This window comes from Ostrinia furnacalis, unplaced genomic scaffold (genome assembly GCF_004193835.3).
Source record: "Ostrinia furnacalis isolate ACB-3 unplaced genomic scaffold, ASM419383v2 OfSCF7441, whole genome shotgun sequence".
Classification (NCBI taxonomy): Eukaryota; Metazoa; Arthropoda; class Insecta; order Lepidoptera; family Crambidae; genus Ostrinia; species Ostrinia furnacalis.
This window is the reverse complement of record NW_021137680.1, coordinates 194,658-219,668: the sequence shown is the minus strand read 5'-3', so window position 1 is coordinate 219,668 and position 25,011 is coordinate 194,658. Positions and strand designations below refer to the sequence as shown.

Genomic DNA, 25,011 nt, shown 5'->3' with positions numbered 1-25,011 from the left:
ACTTTGTTTTAACATCCTAATCATTTAACTTGCATTTTGATTTCTATGCTTTTATTTTTTAATTCATCATCATCATCATCATCATTTCAGCCATAGGACGTCCACTGCTGAACATAGGCCTCCCCTAATGCTTTCCACTTATTTTTTAATTATGCCCGTTTTGAATACACAGATATAAAACTGAGAAAATGTTCGCATAACATTACATCGGGTGCAGAACATTACAGAAAGTACAGTGTAAAATGTCCCATTATTTGCCTCCAACGGGATTCGAACCTGCGACTGCGGTACATATTATAGTTGGATTGAATTTGTTTGAATCACTAGGTCGTAGAGTATGCGAGTCATTAGGTCGAGAAAAACAAAACACCATTGAAAAAGATTGATAGCCATTTTGACCATGTCTTTTTTCAATACTTTAGTTTGAAACAACATTATTTTCCACAAATGCTTACTAAAAAGGATTAGAAGGACTAAAAAGGAAGAACATTATGTTGAATACTGTAGTTTATAAGTAATTGTAGTCTTAAAATCTTTTAGTTAGAGCATAGGTACATAATAGAAAAGTTAAGTAATTCTGCAAAAGCGTGAAATCCCATCCCATCATCAAAATAATGCTACCCTTTTCTTACGACTGACGTTAAACCTAATCGAATGATTTCCTTCCAAATGGTCATTAATTGGAATCATTTGATTAAGTTAATAAAATAATTTTATCTCACATTCGTAAAATAAAAAAAGAAACTATAAGCTTATAACGCTTGTAAACTCAACAACTGTATTGTCAACAATAATCGTCTAACTATACTTTTGTTGCAAAATATCACCTAATACAACAAAATAAGATGCTACAGTGCTAAACTTGATATGCTGTCGGACTTTGATTAGCGTTTTCAGGAAATCACCTCTTAAGCGACGCAGAACAAGTAGTAAGTATACATTGCTTCCATCATGAATGATGGAAATTCGTTACCTGCGGTCGAAGAGTCAATGTATGAAGTGAAGCGAGGACTTCAGCAGGATATGGTAGTACACGCAGCCTTATAGAGACACTCAGTACGGCCTCAGCTTTCGCGCTGGGCACTCGTGTGTCGTGAGCAGGCGATTTCGCTCGTCAAACTTTCCTCTGGGAAATACGCGAGAATTTTTTTCAAAAATTTGTGATTTTCTCTTGTGATTCGTTAAAAATAAATTAATGAAATTATTTTTTGTTGTAGTGATGTGAATTTGACTGGTGTTTATTTAGGTAATGAGTTTAATTACGGTGATGAGAGGAACGCAGTTTTTGCCGATCTAGCCCCAGGGACTCCAATGAGGCGTTTCCTGGCATAGGTAAATATCTGCTAATTAGTATTATGTTATTATTAGTAATTAACATCCTTGAAGATTATAATATTATGTTAACTCTATGAATGGTTTCGAAAAAAAGGAACCCACTGGGTGGAGATTAGTTTACAAGTATTAAGTATTGTTAAACAACTTCTACCTTTTTTTTTCAATGAAAAATTTAATAAGATGACAAAATAAACATGTTTATTTGACTCTAGATTTTGAAAAAAACAACCCCTGAAAGTTTCAACATAGGTACAACTTAATTATTTAATAAAAAATACTACGAATATTGAATCAATATTGTTATATTTTTTACTATCAAAAATATCAGGGTAGTAACTACGTAATTACGTTTGTTAAAGCTTTAATTAATGCTTTTTGTATACGCAAAGCAGTTAAAATTTAACGATGGATTGTATAACTGCTATTTACTGTAAACCTACAACAAAAATCGTGTTTTTAAAATGAAAGTCGTTAAGCTTTAGGATAAAAATATGTTGAATTATGTAACCTAAATGGATTACACATAGTGGTTCATTTGGATTACATTTAAATGTAAATCTGTTCGCGATTCAATTGCCACGCTTTTATTTGCGGATTTAAATAACAAACTACATCATGATAATAATATAAAGGGTGTTCAATAAAATAAAAAATAATAATTAAATATCTTTGGACAATCTCACACAGCACCATCTAGCCCCAAAGTAAGCAATTAAGCTTGTAAATATAATTAATAATTAAATTAATAAAAATCTAGACAAATATCATCATCATCAGCATTTCAGCCACAGGGCCATTGCTGAACAAAGTCAGTGAAGATAGTCGTCTGAACGATTTTTCGCAGTTACTTTTGTAATAAACACTTTACTACTCGTTTATGTCGCGCAGTCGGGTAAAATACTAAATGGTAGACTGGGACTGAAACTGGGCGTAGGTCTACTTAACCTATGGATGGAACCCGAGAGGCCTAATTTATCTTTAAAATATTCTCTTCGTATTTTCAGGAGAGTTTCAGTCCGTTCAGGAGATATTTTGATATCAACATAATATAAATGCGATTAGCACAAATGCCTCTATTATTTCTTGTGCTACAAAACCATCCCATCCCAACTAATATTATAAATGCGAAAGTAACTCTGTCTGTCTGTCTGTCTGTCTGTCTGTTACGCTTTCCCGCTTAAACCTCGCAACCGATTTTGATGAAATTTGGCATAGAGATAGTTTGAGTCCCGGGAAAGAACATAGGATAGTTTTTATCCCGGTTTTTGAAACAGGGACGCGCGCGATAAAGTTTTTCTGTGACAGACAAAAATCCACGCGGGCGAAGCCGCGGGCGGAAAGCTAGTAGTTTTATATTAGACGAGCGGCCGCCCGCGACTTTCGCGAATTTTTCATACAAAAGGATTTTCCCGCTAATTCCTGTTCCCTTGGGAATTCCTAAGTATACTATAACCTGCCCAGGAGTATAAAGAATAAAATTCTACCAAGTTTCGTTAAAATCCGTCGAGTAGTTTTTGTTTCTATAAGGAACATACAGACGGACAGACAGACAGACAGACAAAAATTTTACTGATTGCATTTTAGATCACGATTCACCCCCTGATAGTTATTTTGAAAATATATTTCATGTGTTTCTCTATTTTATTTGAAATGGAATGCGAAAGCTTAAAATATCTTTACACGTTTATTAAACACCGTTTTTTTTCATAATAAGTAGGACTCACTTCAATCTAATATTACATACTAGCTTTCCGCCGGCGGCTTCGCCCGTGTGGAATTTTGTCTGTCACAGAAAAACTTTATCGCGTGCGTCGCTGATTCAAAAACCGGGATAAAAACTATCCTATGTCCTTTCCCGGGACTCAAACTATCTCTATGCCTAATTTCATCAAAATCGGTTCAGTGGTTTAGGCGTGAAAGTGAGACAGACAGACAGACAGAGTTACTTTCGCATTTATTAGTATAGATTTAGCTTGACATGGTCTTATATCGTATTTATTACATAACAGATGGACATTCCAACATTGTCATCAAGAAATGGGGAGTCTAAGCACAACAGACTGTTAAGAAATAGACGTAGAGCATGTACCTATTTGATATTTGATAACTTATACATTATGGTAGAGGCTGAGGATAGTCTGGAAATCGATTTATTCTTTACATCACACATACAAAAGAAAAACTTGCCTAATAAAAATTACATAAAATATTGTAATAAATAATATCTGCAACTCGGTAGGTCTACTATTATACTATATATATATACTATACTTAAATTATATTACAATAAAAAAAAAACATTTTTCTATGAACGAAGATATCAACTTTATGAAGTCCGAATTCAAGATAATGTAAAAAAAAAAGGTTTAGTATCATCATCATCAGCATTTCAGCAACAGGACGTCCACTGCTGAACATAGGCCTCCAATGATTACCACATCGCCCGGTTGGTAGCGGCCTGCATCCAGCGGTTTCCTGCTACCTCCATGAGGCCGTAGTTCGGTATGATTGTTATTAATTTTCATTATGTAAATTATCAGATTTAAATAATCTAAAGCACATTTAAATTTAATGTTAGACATAACATTTTAAAGGCTTTTCAAACGCACTAAATTTCACCATAAAATCGAACATCATAAAATGACACGTAAAGAGAAATTAAAAAGATCGTAAAATCACTATAACTATAAAGTTTAGAAGTTTTAATGCTCGCATACTCGTATCTGATCAAATTAACAGCTCATTAATTTTGATACGATCTAGTCTCGGATTCGAGCGCAAAGAACGTGAAATAAAACACTTTATAGTGTTGTCTTAATAGTTTGAATCATGCATCTACAATCATGCACAATCTCGCAGATTGAGTTATGTGTGGTAGTTCTTAATAAATTGTATTGAAACTTTTAAGTCTGCTTGTGACCACGGCTGCAACATCGCAGCCGAAACGTCAAGCCGTGAGTACATAATGTAACTCATTAATAAACGTCGCGTTAAGACTCGTGTCTTACTATTTTAGCTTAAATTGTGTTGGGCAAATAGGTATTTACACATATTATTTCAGTTCACCCTATGAATCATCATCAACCCGCTTTAGTTCATTCCACAGTGATGCAAAGAGTATCACCCTATCTTTCCCGAACACTTTATATGACCTTTTTTCTACAGGCGTGAATAAGCAAATGCCTACTGTAAATTATGGTGACAGGGAAACTCGAAATTGAAAACAATTATATTAAAGGTCATTAGCAACAAATTAAGTACAGTGAACCAGGGGTCAAAACTGGATGGTTACCAAGTTATTAGATTTTTTTAAATTTTCGACTTGTCAAAAACCATTAATTGTGAATAAACATTGAATTGATAGTTTTCTGAAAGCTGAATAATTAAATAAAAAGTGCTTGCCCATGACTTACAATCTCAGTAATAAAAGGTAAAAATAGTCAGCTCTGTTGTTGAAGTCAGTTCATAGAACTTACATATTGTATACAATTACGTCTACTGGGTCATAATTTTCCTTTGAGAGCCCATTTATTTTAACTTTCATTGGTTCTGTTTTTTTACCTTTTTTGAGTCTATAACTTTAGTCTACTTCTGAATGACTTCGTTCAAGATTAAAACTTATATGAGATGAAGAAGAAGGATCAACTTTAATGTCATACTCCACGTTTTGGCTCCCAAGGTCCGACCACATTTTATGTGAATATTATTATTATCTTTCAACGTATTTTTTCCATCGTCCCCATATTATTACTACATAAAAATATTTCGAATACTATCGGAGCGTTATGGCTTCCTTTATGGGATGCCTTTAAAAGCCTTAAACGTCTTTTGGGGCTTAAAATACCAAATATCAACGGCCGTAACTTCTTCGTAGCCTTTATAAGTAATTTCAAGTAAAAATTGCCAGCGGTTCGGTTGACCTTCTTGCTTTATAGCTTGAACGCTATCTCGCATTATACAGGGTTGCTTAATATTCATTTTGGCCCCTTTACTCCAAGGGTTATTTGATGGAAGCCATGCATAGTCTGTCTTGTTTAGTTGTTGCACATAATTTAGCTGTTTTAGAGACCGTCTTGAGTGCTAGCTATAAATAATTGCTTGACAATTCTGAGAACTCTGTCTTTGTTTCAATATAACTCATTTAAAATAAAAAGTGTATAAACACTTTAAAATGAATAGAAATCTATTTAAGCTACATGAGACCATATAGGTACGTACTTTTTGTACTAGTTTAACGATTTTAAAGAACTGTATCAAAAGCTTTTGTTTGCCCAAACAATGGCTTGGATACAACAAAAACCAAAATCTAGACAAAAGTTCCAAAAAATGCACAAAGACAATTCATTACGAGCGAAAATCATTATTTGAAACGAAAAATCATCCCGGCGGGTGTTGAAAACTCGACGGCAAGAATAGTGATGTGGGTTGTGCGAATTATCGGTAACTGTCTATCGACACATTCATACTTTTCAATTCCAAGATATCGTTTTACGAATTTACTGTACTAAGTATGAACAAGAGCACTTAAAAGGTAATACATTAAGATATCTTAAGGTGAGTTTAGACCTTTTTCTTGTAACACAAGAAAGAGCCGCTCTATCACCCTTTTACGAACCAAACGTGCTTTGGAAACTAAGTTTTTACCTGTTGTATCGTAAGAATCCAGAAGTGATCAAGAAAATGCTCTGTAGGTCCACCTGTAGGTGATATTTTTCGAGTTGTAAATCTTTTGGTAACTTTTTTTCACTTCTTCATTCTGGGCTTAAACTTGAATATGGCTAGTTACAATGCTATTGGTGCTACTATTACATTGAGTAATTTTAAAGACCTAGGCTATCTAAGTTAAAATACTCAAAGTTTTATTCGTATCTCGTGTAAATGACGTTTTGTACGAAGTTGAAAAAAGGCATAGTCGATACAAATAACTGTATCGACATTCTACAAAGTCAAACTGTCGACTATTCCCAACACTACCCAAGAGTGAAAAATAAAGAAAAACGTACCGTCTCACGCCACAGTTTCATTCACCCACTAATTGGAACTGTGGTGATTACGAACTAACCATAAATTGAATTTTAACCGATAATATGAGCTTAACGAAATTATTCTCGCTGGATAGCAGAGCCGGATTGGAGGTTGATAGAGACGCCATGAAATGTAACAAGATTTGCGAATAAGACTAGCATTTCACTGTTTTGATTGTTTGGAAAGGATATTTTCATTTAGTCCATAATTGAATGATCAAACGAACTTACCAAGTGAAGTTCGATCTAAATTATCCTGTTTTCGCCGAAGAGATTTATTTTACCATGTAGTACCCCTGTACGACAACCCAATCCGCACACACATATTCAGCGTAGTACAAGTAAAAAACAAAAGAGCGGGCAACCCCACCCCTACCACGCTGTGNCGTGCGCACAAAGGAATGAGACCGCTCGGACACCGAGCCCACAGCGTGGTAGGGGTGGGGTTGCCCGCTCTTTTGTTTTTTACTACTACTACGCTGAATATTGTGTGCGGATTGGGTTGTCGTACAGGGGTACTACATGGTAAAATAAATCTCGGAGGCGAAAGCAGGATAATATACCTCGTTTTTCAGTTGGTGGCATATTTTGATTCTAGCTTTCCGCCCGTGGCTTCCCAAGCGTGGAATTTTGTCTGTCACAGAAACATTATCGCGCGCGTCCCTGTTTCAAAAACCCGGATAAAAGCTATCCTATGTCCTTCTCCGGAACTCAAACTATCTCTATGCCAAATTTCATCAAAATTGGTTCAGTAGTTTAGGCGTGAAAGCAAGACTGACGTTTGTCTGTAGTAAGTCTGTCTGTCTATCTGTCTTGTATAGAAATATAGATTAATGCTAAGAAATTGGGTTCTATTTACTCCCTGCTGACGTGTCACTTTAAAACAGTTTTAACAAGAGTGTAAATAAGTATTAAGCAGTTAATAAGCATCTAAGATACGTTATCATCATTGCAATTCTACTTCGTGGGTTCGTTTCCCGCATTAGGCAGTTCGATTTTTACAAGTAGTTTTTTTTAATTCTTTTAATTTTTGTGTTTGAGTGAAAATAGTCACATCAATTGCCCCTTCCTACTTTGTTCTTCCAAAATCTTAATCTAAGTCGTACCAAAAAATTAATCCAATACGCCACTTTAAGAGGTTACTTTTTAAACAACCACTTTCAAACACATACCTTGAAATATAAACAAAACAATAAGGTTATAGCTACGCTGCTTATTAATTTAACGTAATAATTACCAAAGGGCCCGCGGGGACCCTAAATCCACCCCTGTGCAGATCAGTACGGGGCGTATCCCCTTTCCAAAGGGGGATATTAAGCCAATTTGCATCTATATGTTTCCCAAAAGCAATAAGAAGGGGAGCGTTAACGTAATAAAGGGAACTGTAACACCGCTAACTGGATTGAGGGAACTTTTAAAATATCCGACTGAAATAATTAATAAGATAATAAAGATGGTTATACGATTAGGTGAGGATGAAAAGGATCTTGATAATTTTAAAGTTACGTTTTAACATTTTCAAAAGTTTTTTTGGACATCACTGACAATCAGAACTTGCCATAAGACAATGTATTTTGACAATGTTTGTTTGTATGTTTCATGCACTGTGTAAATTCCGCTCTATGTCTTATGAACTGTGTACATTCTGCCTTTCGGCCGAACCAATGCCACTAACGCCCGTATTCACAAAAAATACTATGAGGTCTCACAGTGCGCGTGGACGCACAGGGTGACACACCAACCAATCACAGCGCTAACTGCTTCACTTAAGCAAGCATCGTTTATGAATACGGGCGTAAGACAGTTAAGAAGCTACTAAGCGAAGTGGTCGCTATGACCAAAATCGGATAGGTTAGTGTCCGTGACTCCCACTCGGCATGGAACACTCTAAAAACCAGCGTCGTGGCCTCCCTCACCGTGAGCCACGGCATATGCTGAGTCCCATTGAGATGGGCATCGCTGTACGACATGGTGGCACTGTTCACTTTCTCTTCCATTGTTTGTTTTATGTGTTACCTCTGATTTTTTTTATTTCCCATTGTCTTTGTGTGATGCCCATAGCAATAAATGTTTCTTTCTTTCTATAAAAGAACCAAAAAAAAGTATTTCTATTAACAGAATAGTCTACATTTCAAGACCGAAAAGCACACAAAGCCACGGCCATAAGCTAGTAAAGTGAAATTATCATATCGCCTGGAATGCTATCTTCTCATTTACATTGAAGCGAGGAAAACGATGAAGTAACTTTTACCAGTGAGCATTGGGGTTAAACAAGCATGATTTGGTTAAAATCTAACTCCCTCATGCATATGTATGAAGGTAGGAACGACAAAAAACTCTGATAAAGAATGTAATTTTATTACGTATTACGTTCGTGTCTTTTACCGAATAATGTAATTATTTCAAAATAGACCTTTTGTTCGTTACCAAAAATGATTATGTTACTGTAATTTTATTGTCGTAACAATAAATCAAAATTGTCTAATTACAACCAGGTTTTTTATCAGTAATTTACTATCACATTAATGTTTATTTATAAAATATTTATAACATAGAATGTCACCTGTCTGCGGTTTGCGTATTTAACTAGCTGCGGTCACAGGTTTAAATTCCATAGGAGACTGATAATAGTGTGATGATGAATTGAATTAATATTTTGACAAAATGCAACCAACTACAATTGACCTGTAGTTTTAATTTGGTCAATTCACTCAATATCATTAAAAAGAGCATAAAAACCTAATTTCATTCTGATGAATAAACAAGAAATTGTAGTAGAGTAGAGTTTCATCGAAATCGGTTTATTATTATACCATCCTAGACTGCATCCCACTTAACATCAGGTGCGATTGTGGTCAAATAACTGCCTTGTTATGCATAAAAAAATTGTTCGTAAAAAAGTAACACCAATATATGTAGATTGGTGAACTAATAGGTTCACCCAAAGTCACATTCATCATCATCATCATCATCTCAGCCATAGGATGTCCACTGCTGAACATAGGCCTCCCCCAATGCTTTCCATGTTACCCGGTTAGTAGCGGCCAGCGTTCAGCGCTTTCCTGCTACCTTTATGATGTCGTCGGTCCACCTTGTGGGTAAACGCAGCGTGGGACGTCCACCCACAAGTCACATTAATTATATTACATTTTTTGTAGTTCCTTGCACGCCAAGCATGTCAATTCTTTCGCATTAGTTACAAAATGACCTCAGCACGCGTGAAGTGAAGTGAGGCGTCCTAGTGATTGCAACAAAATGTTAGTCGAATTTTTCGATTCAAGTTACAGTCGGTATTTTAAAAAATCTAAGCACTGGTCAGGAGATCGGTAACACAGTTTACAACATACTTCGAACTGGGTTCCAACTTCCAACAAATGGAACTGTCTCGGACCATTCCGTACTTGGGATTGGATTTGCCGTGGAACTTGGTACCCGAAATGTAGCATGCCTTTTTACTGTATAATGGTGTAGTTTTAAAGAATTTTAAGTTGTCTACTTTTACTACACTAAGGCTGGGTTGCACTATTTTAATTTAACTTTGACAAACGTCAATCTGTCAAACTAGATACAAAAAGCACCGGTTATCGTTTTAGTTATGGTGAAAGTTAAGTGGTGCAACTCAGCCTATTAAATGTTTAAAAAAATCTGGTCTATTAAAAATTGTCGATCATTCGTTTCAGCTAAATGACGTCCATTAATGAAGAATGTAGGTACATATTAGTAAATATTAAAAGACCTGAAACGCGTGCAGCCTGGCCAAGCACTGACACTTGTATATCACTATGCCTCACTCAGCATAGGTAACAAAGCTCCGTTCTGGCCAAAGCTATACATTTATGTTACTAGTCTTAGTGAGCACTTACGTTCTAAAAGGAACCTCCATGTCCTCCATGCATTTAAGACTCCTACTTAGCACTTGTAGTTTCTGAGATTTCGAGATGAGTGAGTGAGTCAGTCAGAGACCTTTTGCTTTTATAGATATAAGAAGATTCTTGTCATCTGTATTTTGAAAAATATATTTTTTATAAGCTCCACTTCTGTGAAAAGGTAGCCTTAACTAGACTATCCTAATTTTGCCCATAAATCAAAACTCCATTAATTTAAACTTCGGCAGATAAGAAACAAAATTCATTAGCTGGTTTAATTGTGTAGGATTTAGGCTTTACTTAATTATCTTTTAGGCTTCCATATTTATAACTTTGAATATTTAGAGTCAATATTAGCAAATGCTGCTTGAAGTTCGTTCGTTTCAGCTTAATGACGTCCACTACTGGACTAAGGCCTCCCCCAAGGTTTTCCACAATGAACGGTCCTGCGCTGCCCGCATCCAGGCTCTTCCTACCTTTACCAGACCGTCGGTCCACCTAGTAGGAGGCCTGCCCTGTTTGACGTTACTGGAATCGTTTTACAAAGTCTGCCAATCATTGGACTAGGTAATTAAAAATCCTAAAACGTCTCACAGAGAAACTGAATCAAAGAGACTCGCTGACTGAGTCACTCACTCATCACGAAATCTTAGAAACAACAAGTGCTAGGAATCTCAAGTTTTTCATGGGGTGCTCACTAAGACGGAATTTTGCAAAATTCAACCCCTAAGGGGGTAAAACTGGTAAAACGGGGTCCACGCGTACGAAGTCGCGGACGGCCGCTAATTCAATATAAATTCTCACAAGATCCTTTACACTTTACCTGCCTATATTTTAACGATAAACTAAACAAAACCAAACGGTTTCTAGAAATGATATGAGATACGTGTTGGTGATATTCAAAATACTTTGTCAGCGAAATATTATGCTCTGTCACGTTATTATGTCAAAATCACCCCTCCCGTGCCCGTACTATACCTCAGGCACTCACTGAGAAAAATGTTTGACCTATAGAGGTTGGTCTAATATACACCAAACTTGACAAGTGAAATAGAAACCAAAAAAANAGGACCCTGGACGTTATCTAACACTAAAGTGCTCGAAAAGACAAATCCAACGAACCCAAACTCGATGAGTTTCCGCCGTTTTGTTTAGGAGTTCCTATGGCCACCTCCCGACTCCATCATCAGACCAGCTCAATGGTACCATAATATTGCATTGTCATCGTACTTACATAAGTGTATCAAATTTCAGCTCAATCGGTTGGGGAGAACTGGTCTTAAATTCAGTTGCAAGATTTGTCCCACACATACTAACAAGTGAAGTCAATATAAAGCTTGTAATAAAAAAACAGCTCCACCTTAAAACCTTTTGACTTTCTCCCCCCAAGGAATCACAGCAACGTCGTTTTATACCTACATTAATGTCCCCGTAAATCATTTTGTGTCATCCTGTCACCTTTTCGATCCTAATGAGATTCACGAGACTCGTACTTTTCGTATTTTCAGGGTAAGTGCTATTTATTTATCTTGGGGAAATGTTTCGTTTTTTGTTTAGGCGATTTTGGTTTTAAATAGATGAGTATACAAGAATTAGGTATTTACAGGGCTGGACCGTGAGTTTAAGGGCTGGGCTAATAAGAGGCTACTTAGGGGCCCACCTTATTACTCAAAGTATAGAAAAATGAGACAGTAAAAAATATTTGACTTGACTAAGCGGGGGGCCCGTTGAATCAACGGGCCATATGGTTAAATATGGTAGATCCAGCATTTAACAACTTTAGGATTTCAGTCGAAAACAATTATCTGCTGGTTAAAAGAATGTCAATGACTTTAAAAAGTCTCATGAGTACGATATCAATTTTTTTCATCCAGTCACTACCAGTTAGTCTTGAGGTCGTCGGTCCATCGAGCAGGAGGGCGTCCTTTATTTTACTTGCCGAAACGTGTTCTCCGTTAGAGTTTATTCATCTTTCAACGGTTCTGCGATAGATATCGCCAGTTCAATAATTATAGTTGCTTTAGTTACATATATGGAGTCCATTATGTTCATGTTCTTGACTTTTGGTTCAATTATAAAATAGCAGAGATATACATACTTACTCTAAAAAGAAATTCAGCTAGGACTGGAAAATTGACAATATTTCCTCGAAAGTAAACTCTATTTAAGTAAGGTAGTCTTATGAGAGTTTTTATTTTTATTATTTTTAAAAGCTGCTAACAAATGTTTATTCTATTATATTTTTCACGATAAAAATACATCTTCAGTACCTCTAGTAGGAAAAACTTTCGAGTTCGTTTCGTTGCGTATTCAAAGTGTCATCGAAAAATTTTGTATGAAAAATTTAACAGCGCCCCCTAGGGCGGCTATAATATAGGGGGCGCTGTTTAATTTTTCATACAAAATTTTTCGATGACACTTTGAATTTTCTTACTAGAACTTTTTCCTACTAGAGGTACAGAATCTCCTGAAGACTCGTAGCCGCAAGCAATTAAACTGCGTGTAACATTTTTATTATTTTTATTCTTTCTTTATTCAAGACTGTTTCAAATTTATTTTCTCTTTTATAATAAGCGCTATCAAAAATTGAAGACGCAGAATATCCGCCATTGTTTTCTAAGACTGTTCTGAACCAGTTAGAAGTTTCAAAGGTTTATTAAATTGTTTTAATTTACTCTTTTGTCTTTTGGACAAAGAACTTTCAGGGCGATTAGGTCAGGTAATTTTCATTTGATACTAAGAAATTTAAAGGTCCATTTGGAGACAAGCAACAAATGCCCAGGTTTGATCTGATAAATTGTAATTTAAGAGAGCCCTATCCTGTTCGCCCGTGATGAGTAATAATAGTAGAAATATCAGATAGGCGACGATTATGAAATTTATAATTTTCTAGCGGCCGCCCGCGACTTCGTACGCGTGGATCCCGTTTTACCCCCTTCGTCTATCTTACGCGGTTTAGATTTTTTCATACAAATGTTTTTTCCAGCTAACTCACGTTCCCGTGGGAATTTCGCAATATCCTGTTGTAACTAAGCTTTAAGTTTACTAAGGTACCTGCATGCCAAATTTCAAGCGTCTAACTTAAGTGGTTTAGATTTTTCAGTATATTTTTAAGTATACTATAACCTGCCCAGGAGTATGAAGAATAATTGTACCAAGTTTCGTCAAAATCCGTCGAGTAATTTTTGTTTCTATAAGAAATATACAGACAGACAGATAAAATTTTACTGATTTCATTTTTGGCATCAGTATCGATCACTAAATAATCACCCCCTGATAGTTATTTTGAAAATATATTTCATGTACAGAATTGACCTCTCTACAGATTTATTATAACTTATAATAAATCTTATAATTTATAAGTATAGATTATGCTTTTGTCAGGGGTTTCATTCGTTCAAAAAATCTAATAATACTCATAAAACTCATTTTATTTTTGCAAGTAGTAGGCTTTTAAAAGGCGCTTTTACACGTCCCAGTATTAACCCTACCACTGCTTCGGGACAACAAATGGGCCAGTGTTTTATAAAAAAAAACAAGTAGGTACGGGTTTTCTATCTACATAGTGTGGTTTGAAACTTGTTAGTACTTATACTTTACTTAGAAATAATGCGGACCTCTCTCGAAGGCTTTTCAAAACTACTCAGAAATTTCTAGAAGCAGGAGGCTTTAACTGTGCTGTAAAGACTTATATACTAGGAAACCATTATAATCTTAGAGTAGAAGCGAAATAGTAAGGAAAGCAAATTCTGCGTAGTGTTACCGATTCATAAATTTACTATTGTTTCTTCGAAGACGAGCCACTTAAGAGTAGGCGCACACCGTTGATTTTTAGTTGGCCGATAGTTGAGCCCGATTTTAAATTGTATGAAGAATCGGCCTAATCGAATCGGTGTAGTGTGCGCACTCCCATACATGCCCATACTGATCAACTGCCCGACTAAACTATCGGCCGACGGAAAATCAACGGTATGCGTCTACTCTAAAATACATATTTTTACCTTTGGAATGTAAGATGGAAGAATGGAAGATAAAGTAATTAATTCCGACTAACAATTAAAATAATAAACCACAAATAAAGCAGAGCTTACAATAATATTATGTTGAAATGATAACGGAAAATTGGTCTGTTTGAGCAGTTTTATCGGACACCTAAGTAAATGACTGTATCCATTAAGTACTAACGTATAATTTTGACTTTTGACAGACTATGTGAAAAAATTAGGCGAGTTAGTATAATTATGCTTCTATACTAATAATAATTCTTTAAACATTACCTAATTAAAAGAAGTAAATTACACACGCACGAAGTCACAGGTAGAGCTAGGCAAAAAAACATATGAAAAACATTTGTGTGGCTCCCATGCGGCCATGTTTGTATTCCTGTCACGCGTGACTTTAGCCCTAACCCACAGGCATTTGTGGCCAAATACCGAATTAGTCGTGTGCACATTAGCGACTTTTGATGTTCTGCGAAGTATAATTTGCGACTGACCCGGCAACATGGATGCTAAGCTGAACATTTGGCTCAAATTGGGACTGTTTATTTTGGAAATTTGTTTGGACTGTACCTTTAATTAGGACCCTAAAATCTGTCAAATCCGCTACGTTTTATTTTGTAACGGTTCTTTTTGAGTTTACTTAACGAGTGTTGTTTGTACCAGAATTTTGCTTTTGCTAGATTAACGTCTTTTGCACTTTGGCAATTTTGCAAACAATTAAAGTCGTAATAGCATTCGTTTCATAATATCTTAGGGCCCTAGCCCACGGTGACTTTTTGTAGCGATGCAGTCGCGCTGCTGTAGCGCGTTGGCATCACTTCTGTAGTAGTGAGTTGCAAATGCGACTAACGCGCGTTAGTAGCGATGCTGTCAAAAAGTAGCCGTGGGCGAGGGCCCTTATACAGCCTTCAAAATCACAATTTTAAATTATTGAATTAAGCACCTTAGTTCTAAGTGTTGGAAAGTTAGAAACTTTTTGGTTNTCATTCCGAGGCCAGCATCTCGCAGCAAGCACCTGACCTTCTCCATCACAGTCCTGTTGGCTCGTTCTGCGACGCCATTTTGTTGTGGACAGCCTGGTATGGTCTTCTGGTGTTTGATCCCACACGCCTTCATATAAGCCTGAAATTTAGAACTCATATATTCTCCGCCTCCATCACTTCTAAGTACCTTTATTTTCTTTCCGGTTTCATTTTCCACAAGAGCTTTGAATTGTTTAAAATATTCAAAAGTTTCATGTTTGAATTTCAAAAAATAAACAAACTGCTTCCTTGTGTAGTCGTCAATGAAACTAAGAAAATATTTAGCTCCCCCTAGAGATGGCTGTTGCATGGGACCACAAAGGTCAGTGTGAACTAGACCTAACACCTCTGTAGCTCTACTATACGACTTTTTGGGAAATGGCAGCCTACTCTGTTTCCCTTCAACACATGACACACATTGCTGAAAAGTCGAATTATTAAAAGAAATACCATTAGCCATACCTTTTTGTAAAAGTTGCATACTTCTCGAGTTCAGATGACCAAGACGCTTATGCCACAAATCATGGGATGTCGTGTCTACTGCTGGCGACGCCACTATGGTACACTCCTGTTCCACAGTACTGGCGTTGTCTGACACCGTGTCGAGTTGATAAACACCGTTAATTTGAGTACCAGTAGCTAGAATTTCATCACCATTGTAAATAATACAAGAATTTCTGTCAAATTTGACAACATAACCCTTTTTTGTCAAAGCACTGACAGATAATAAATTAGTACTTAAGTTAGGTACGTAATAAGTTTCACTTAGTGTCCTTACACAGTCTTTTAAACGAACCTGAACTTCACCTAAGCCCGCGGTCGATAGCATTTCACCGTTTGCAATGCTCACTTTAAAAACCTTATTACGATCGCACTTCAACACTAAGATCAGACTATAGAGGACGGAACTAGTAAAAAAAATCCAGATTTTTTCAGAGACTGCCCTTTTGTGGGATGCGGTATTTGCACGGCCAAAACCACTGGCTGCCACTAGTGTAAATATAATTAATGACGTATACACCAAAATATTCCCACAATTCTGCATTTCAAATTTCGCGGCAGACTGTTTATGTAAATAAGAGAACAACACAGCCTGAAAAACAAGATCCAGCTAAAGAATATATTCGGTGGTAAAAACAGCCTTGGAATGTATTTTCTGGAATTCTTTCCATTTTAATTTTCAGTTGTGGAGCAAAATGTTGTAACGGAAATTGCGGTTTTGCCGCGAATTTCTCATACGGTATTGAAATTAGAATCATGCAAGGTCGAATATGCTACGAATTCCAACTTTTGTTGAAAAAGGAGTTGGAAATGCTAGTTAAGTCATAAAGTCTGCTAGAGGTCGAAATCCTAACTATGTTATCACATACTAACAAATTCAGCATGTAGGTTAGTTAATGGAAAGGATACAATGAAACTTTAAGCCTTTCGAGCCTTATTAGTCTCTTAATTAGGTAACAATACGAGTATCACCGATATATTAATCTAGAATTTTTGGCGACTAAAAACGCATCCCGAAAAGAGATCACTTAGGTACGTTTTTTTTATAACGCGAAGTATTTGTAAGAATGTTGACACTAATCGGAACTCTAGAGTCGCAGGAATTAAGACATTCATTAAGTAGATCTGGGCAATCTTATTAAAAAAATGTATATAAAACAATGACACATAACAAACGACTCCCTAAAACTAACCAACGAATAAGTCACACCTTAAAAACTACATATCCACCCATTTAATCACTTTAAAAAATTACCAAACATGCACGTTAACATTTTAACGGGGTCTTATCATCCGTCATCCATCACCGTTACCGAAAAATTTAATTCAGGCATTCGCTAAAAGGTCGTCAGCCTACATTTCGACGTTTGCTCCCAACTTTAACTCCCTCGGGACCTACCCAACCCTTTTAAGTTTATTTATCAGAAATAGGACGCTTCGCTTTGGGATGACTCGGTTTTTGTAGATAATGATGTTGTCTGGTTGTGGATATGGGATTCAATCTAGCAAACATTCTGTTTTGAAAATTATTTTCTTGAAAAAATCGAACTGCCTAAGGCGGGAATTGAACCCACGACCTTTCGCTTGCCGGGCGACTCCTCTTCCAACTGAGCTACTTAGACACTGGATGAACCCGTTGTTTTCAAGTGTAATACGCTGTTACGGCCCAGCGTTCTGTTGTTGGGTAGTAAGCAACTTTAATTGATTTTAGGCTTCCCAACTACCAACTACCTTTAGTGATAAGACCGCCAAACTAGTGCAGTAGTGCCATTTCAAACTAGGTTGCACCTCTTACTTTAAGTCTGTCACAGTTATAGTAATGGTCAAATTTAGATGGTGCAACTCAGCTTGAGTAAATATTTTGTTAGTTTTCTGTGACGTGTAATTATATTAAGAAGTATCTATTTATTTCTTGACAAGAGATATGAATAAGTAGGTAAGGGTATAATCATTGGACGCTTACACCGTTTTGTTATTATTTGTATTTTATAAATCTCTGTTATTTTATATCCAATCAAGTGTGGCAGTTAATGCAAACCGCAGAACTTAATACCACTGCAGTCGAAGTTTTATGGGCAAAATAATTAAGTTATATTAACACTAATTGTTCTAAACTATCAAATTAATCATTAGGTTTAACCCTAAAACCCTCAGGTGAACTATCAAAACACTTTCAGGCTGTTAACGACATTCTAGTCAAGTTGCCTTCATCAATCCTTTAGCTAAGCCTTCTTTACGAAGGTACAATGATGGACAGGCACATAATGACGCCTTGATCCTTAAATAGTCGATAGGCGATAATGGTCCAAGCTTGTCGGTGTACCTTAATCTTTTTAGGGTTCCGTAAAAGGTCAAAATGGGACCATATTACTAAGACTACAATGTTCTGGCTGTTTGTCACCATACTGTACTTTATGAATCTAGAAACTAGACAGTTGAAATTTTCACAGATGATGGTATCAGTAGGCCTGATAGCACAATAAAAACTAATATTCAAAAGCTAATAAAATTAATGTTGAAGAGGGGCTTTTAAACAACAAAGGTGACTTATGCCCGTTTTCACCATCAACCCCTAATATTTTGTTATATGTTACCATACGGGTCACTTATAAATTAGGGATTGATGGAGAAAACGGGCATTAGTCTTTTGTTGTTTTTGCTCAAAAGACCTCAATTTCAAGTTTAGTACGAAACCCTCGGTGCGTGAGTCCGACTCGCACTTGGCCTGTTTTTATATACTGAAAAGATTTCCCATTATGGACAAGTTGATTTTAGGTAAAGACATTGATAGAGTGCAAGGTTAGGGCGAGTTTGTATACTTCTTAGAAATCAAGGTAAATTGTGAAGGTGGAGGTTAACAGTTCCTAGTAGTTTCAGAATTCTATGGAATCTAGCGATAGTTAAATCTTTTAAAGGGAAACTGTCTTCCTTTAAATTACTTATTAGATTAAAATAGGGCTGTAATCAATTTCATTGCCATTCCGCCTTGGTCATTGTCATTGTCAGTGGATCTAGTTTCAAACTTGAATCAGCTTGATTGTATTGATTGTAGAAAGAATGTTCAAGTTTTTTTTTATCTATGTCAATTAATATTATGTATTTTATACGTGACTTATTCTTATAACTCTACTTATGTTATTAACCGCCTCTGTGGTCTAGTGGTAAGACCTGCTTCAGACACAGAGGTCCCGGGTTCGATTCCCAGTGGGGGCAGATTTTTCTGTTCGGTTTGGTTGGTGGTAGGGCTTGTTCTAAGTCCGCCTGGCTAGCTACCACCATCTTACCTAAGTCTGTCGCCATAACAACAAAGTTAACAGCATTGTTGTGTTCCGGCAGTTAGAGGTAAGATAGCCAGTTCCTCCGTGGTTGAGGATTCCGGGTGAAGCTCGCTTCGACCTTCGGCCTGATCATCACTTACCATCAGGTGAGATTCAGGCTAAGAGCTTCCTCGTTGTGGATAAAAAAAAAAAAAATTATTTACTTTGTCCGAACCGCTTTCGTTGCAATGAAATCTTCTCATACGTTTTATACTTATCTCAAAATGTAACGCAGCGAAAGGAATGCATTATAACATTTCTAGAGGTCCAGGTCTTCTTTTTAAGTAATATTTTTATCAAAGGAATGAAAACTGATTTCAGAACTCTATTATTCACGTAGGTATACCAAGAAATGTGCGTATTTTCAAAACGGGAAGCGTATTTCAGGTTTTCAGTCAAGGCAACACGCGAGGTAGCAAAAACGGACGGACCGGACACCGTCCAAATTGGTCGGAAAAGCTTTCAAAAAGCTCTATCATGTTTAGCTTTTTGCACGCCCAGCTGGCAACTTCATAATGTTAAGCTCTGATTTTACTGGAAGCCAACATTTTAGGCAAGGGTTTTGAGCATTTTTACCTTATTCCGATTTTTTTTCAAGTCTATTCCGCTAGGTGCTTTAGCTATTCTATGACCATATTTATTTATTTATTCATTTTAAACTTCTGCACATAAATACAATGCACTGTGGCGGACTTAATGCCGGATGGCATTCTCTGCCAGTCAACCACGACCTACTACGACCATAAACGAATACCATACTTTCATCGACTTACGTATCGATGGGCCGATACTTTCGAAGAATCGAGGAAAAGTGAAGTAAATAGAATCTTGATTGGAGACAACGCTTGATGGACCGATGACCTCAAGATGATCGTTGGCAGCGGCTGGATGAAAAAAACAGTGAATCTTTCTTGTCGCGTTCCTATTATACTCGTACATACGAGTTTAAAAGATAAAATGACGATGATAATATTTATGTTACTCGAGGAATAAGAAATCTTGCTCTAATCTACTATCTACTATATAAAAATAAGTCAGGTTTTCCTCCCTGACGCTATAACTCCAGAACGCACGAACCGATTTCCACGGTTTTGCATTCGTTGGAAAGGTCTCGGGCTCCGTGAGGTTTATAGCAAAGAAAATTCGGGAAAAGGGGGTAAAACAGGATCAATGCGTACAAAGTCGCGGGCGGCCGCTAGTTATAATATAATGATGGCCTACCATAATGCGTACCTACTTGATTCATAACTTATGGATTGTGTTTCAATGGCCTTGTCTAGCTGTGTTTGTTTGCAACTGTTTATTATGAATAACTCAGTAAGTACAAACGGAGGCATATTAAGTGGAATGTATTATGTATGTATTATGTAGAATGTGCGAAAGAATTACACGAATTAATTCCACCAGCCCCCTTCCATCATCGGGGAACCAGACGCAGGTTAGCGTGCCATCCCTATATTGTTGACATTCCACCAGCTCGCACTAAGCGTTTCTATGACTCTTTTAGAGTCCCTAGGGACTGGAATTCGTTGCCTGCTGCTGTCTTTCCCGAAAACTTTAATCCGGGCATCTTCAAGGCGAGAGTGAATAAGCGCTTACAGGGCAGATATGTACCATCCTAGACTGCATCCCACTTAACATCAGGTGCGGTTGTGGTCAAATACCTGCCTTGTTATGCATAAAAAATATAAAAAAAGTTATGCAGTTGTAATAGAGGCGAGTTCGGAACAAAATATACAGTCTTATGTGCTTTTTTCTATACATATTGGATCCGTATCGACACAATACATGCCAGCATTCAGCTATTTAAACACAAATTATTGTGTTTTAACAGGCTTTTCAGGTCGAAGTTACAAGTATAATTATTTGCTATGCATTTCCATTAAAACTGATATAAAATGCAGTTAGCGAGTTGGTCGCCCAGTCAACCAATACTCTTTAATGGAATGGAATTCAATACTTTAATAGTAATATACTCGTACATACGAGTATGATCATGACTATTAAATTATAAATCAGGATTCAGATACCAGCATTAACGTTAATACATAATTATTTTCTTTTGAACAAATTCAGGATTTATTTCTTTGTTCGTTCAATTCAATTAACTGCGAGTCAGTAATGGCTGGTTTAAGTAGTTTAGTAGGTATTTAGTAGGTTACTAAATTTTAACTTAATTCCAAACGTCAAGCTCTTGTTTACTATGAAACTGCTTGAAAAAACGTGTCAAGTGACCAACCCCGCCAACAAATTGACAGACAAATCAAGTAAAAATTTAGTTACGTACTTATCTACTTAACATGTGTTAATCAGCCTTTAGTTTGAAATAGCGTCTTTTGATTTTTAAGTACATACTTACTTAGGTACCTGTTCGATTGTTGTATTTAAATTTGACGTAGAAAACCGCGTTCAGTGCTAAAAATCAAGACGTAGGATAAGATTATTTGAAATTACTGACACAATGACACTACAGGTGGGTTGCACCATGTTACTTTAACGTAAACAAACATCAAAAGCCCATACGTCAAACTCCATACAAAAATCACCTATTATGGTTATAGTCACGGCTAATATAAGGTGATGCAACTCAGCCTAAATTTTAAAAAGTAACACTTAAAAATACATACGGACAAAGTTCAAAATAACAATTTAGATTATTTCACACTAGCAAAATGCTTCAAAGTATTTTTACCCTAAGTTTAGAGTAACAAACACATTTTACATCCCTTAAATCCCGGTTACAAAGACCAAATTTAAAATCCGAAAGAAGTGATTTTCCCACACTCCGTATTCCACTCGTGTACTGTTCTGTATTCCCTGTGCTCCCCACACTTGGCATTGTACGTACAAAATCACAAATCACGCGAAAGTACGACAAAGTCGCGTATTTTTGGGTCGCACAATTGCCGATAAATATGTTGTGAGAACTTGAAAATTGTCTGTGAGATTCGACAAAGTACGTGAAATGAAAGTCGTAAGTTTGGGGGTTTTAGATTTTGGGCTTCATTTAATCTAATATGGAGATTATTTAGACGTAGTAGTGCAATTTCTAGCACATAATATCAGTATGTATTTGTTGCAAAACACCACTTACGAAAGCTATATGAGATGCTATAATGTAGGTAATCTAATATTCATCAATTGATATTCTCGCAAATTGAATTACGTCTAGCAAGAAAGAGAAAAAACTCATCTTCTTTGAAACAAAATAAAAACAAATCTAAAATACAAAAAAACGACCAAGTATGAGCTATTATGAGCATGGTATTCCGTATGTTTTTTTAATAAATAAGTAGAAATAAAAATAAATGGTAAGTTATGAAAATTGTATGACACTAGGTATTTTTTAATGTGTAGTATCTGTTATTTTAATAGAATTTTGTAAAATTTTGTTTTTAGAATTTTTATGAAGTTGTGCGGAATCAGGGTGGAAAAAAATCATGATTTATTTATTTTAATCAAAAAAATCAGATTTTTTTTAAAAAATCACGATTTTTTTTATTTATTTGATTTTTTCGATTTTTATTACGTTTTGCGATCATTTCTTTAGTTTTTCTTACGGAAAACATTTTTATTTACGTAGAATTGGTGTATAGAGCTGGCAACACCACCAAAAAAAATAAATTGTGTGGTTATCTAAAAAATCGCAAACATGTTTGTACGGAAAAAATATTTTTTTCTGATTCTCTATTCAAAACATCAATTTCATACATTAACACTTATTATTAACATTGTTTTCGAACATTACAGTTGATTAATATAAACTCCCAGCCTTTCATTAATTCCATTTTCGGCCTTTGATTTAAATCAGTGATTTTTATTAAAAGAATCATGCAATATAAATCGTGATTTAAATCATGATTTAAATCAAGTTGATTTAAATCATGCAACCCTGTGCGGAATCCTAATAAACATTTATTTTTGTGCAAAAGAAATCTAAACCTTAATATAATTGGAAATGTGATACAATTCTACGATTCATAAAAATATCAATATCATTTCTTCAACCAAAAATGTTGCAGAGTATCAAATAAATTACAGAAGCTTTTTCATTTATTCTGGAATATTTGAAATAAAATTTCTTTTCGCTTGTCTTTTCATTAAAATAACTCAAAAACAATTTCGTTAAATTTTGCAATGAAATCTTTATCTTTTATTCATTAAAGACGTGGTTTAAAAGCACAGTTTGAATTTAATAATGCAGGCATAAAAAATTGAGTGTACGACTACGAGTGAAGTTCTCATACTACGGTGTAGCGCCGTAGCGGTAATGATAATAAACTGTCGTAGTATGACGCTACGGCGTAGCGCTGAGAGTATGCTTGCTATAAGCTCGTACTCATTTGCTTTCGCTGTGATATCTTTTTCAGCTTTTAATGCATTGTCTTAATGAATAATTCCATGTCCTTTTAAGATTTAATGAATATTATTCATATTAAAATTTCTAGGTGGCACTAAGGCTGAGTTACACCGTCTTACTTTAGCTTTGACAAACGTCAAGAATCTGTCAAACTCCATACAAAAACACCGGTTATCGTTATAGTTACGGTCAAACCTAGGTGGTACAACTCAGCCTAAATATTCAACTGGTTACATGGATTAATTTTAAACATAAAATTCAGTTTTATTTGACTTTCTAGCTAAATTAACATGACCCTACACACCCATGAACCCGCACCCATATAATGCTAAACTTACTAAGAAATTAATCAAATCAAATGGTAGAGCAGCCTACAATTGATACTGAGAATCCTAGTAATACTGTTTTGATATTTATTATGCAGAAAATCAGAAGTATGCCTTGTTGGACTTCATATTTCTCCTAAAAATGACGAAATATCCTAATTTTTAATTAAAATCTTTTTTTTCACGATTCTTGACATAGTTAATCTAAGCTATACTTAGTTTTCTTTCTATACTAATATTATAAATGCGAAAATAACTCTGTCTGTCTGTTTTGCTTTCACGTCTAAACAACTGAACCTATTTTGATGAAATTTGTCATAGAGATAGTTTGAGTCCCGGGAAAGGACATAGGAAAGTTTTTATGCCGGTTTTTGAAACAGGGACGCGCGAGAAAAAAAATACTGTGACAGACAAAATTCAACGCAGGCGAAGCCGCGGGCGGAAAGCTAGTAGAGAATAATTTGTGTCACACGTTATGCAAGCTGATCACGTCGAGTCAATTGTTACGTATTTGATATTTATACAGCTACCATTACAATCACAAATGATGACGTCACACCCTAACCACTGAGTAGTCTGTCATGACTTCGCGGTTTTATTCAACCGAATAACTGTCCCAGTTAGCGGGTCACGAATCAGTTGTATACGGGGTGGAATTTTGTAATGCTACCTGGATTGAAAGTACTCTTAATATTGTAGATAGAAAATTGTACTCAAACAAAACTGCGACACCCGGAAATCGAAGCAACTAAAATCTGTTAAAAATGACACCCTGTATTTTAATTGCATCGATCGTTAGGGCTAAGTATAAGGATGAAATCTCTCTAACAAACTTGATAAATCAAATGAAAAGAAAATCATGAAATCTAGAATTATTTTTTTAACATAAAATAATGTATGGAAGGGTGGTGAATTTTCGAAAAAAAATATCAGAAAACTACGAATGCAGTTATCATTCTTTTAAAAAATAAAGGAATGATTTCTTTAAGTAAAATTTTCTATCCACAGTATTATGAGTACTTTATCTCCAGGTGGCATTAAATTAATTCCAAAGGGATTATTCCTTGTCTTCCAAAGGAAGACAAGGTTAGTTGTAACACAGGAGAGTTGTGACATATCGATATTTTGAAACTTATCAACTACTAGCGGCCGCCCGCGACTTCGTACGCGTGGATCCCGTTTTACCCCCTTAGGGGTTGAGTTTCGTAAAATCCTTTCTTAGCGGATGCCTACGTCATAACATCTACCTGCATGCCAGA

General features: G+C 35.9%; 1 protein-coding gene across 1 annotated transcript in view; it reads left to right on the top strand.

Annotated features, from left to right (window-relative positions):
* Positions 1 to 1,280: 1,280 nt before the first annotated feature.
* Positions 1,281 to 25,011, top strand: part of LOC114364482 (hemicentin-1) — an 82,595-nt gene continuing 58,864 nt past the window's right edge. The window contains exon 1 of the mRNA XM_028320652.1: positions 1,281 to 1,332. The gene's annotated coding sequence lies outside the window, so the exon portion shown is untranslated. The remainder of the gene's footprint in view (positions 1,333 to 25,011) is intronic.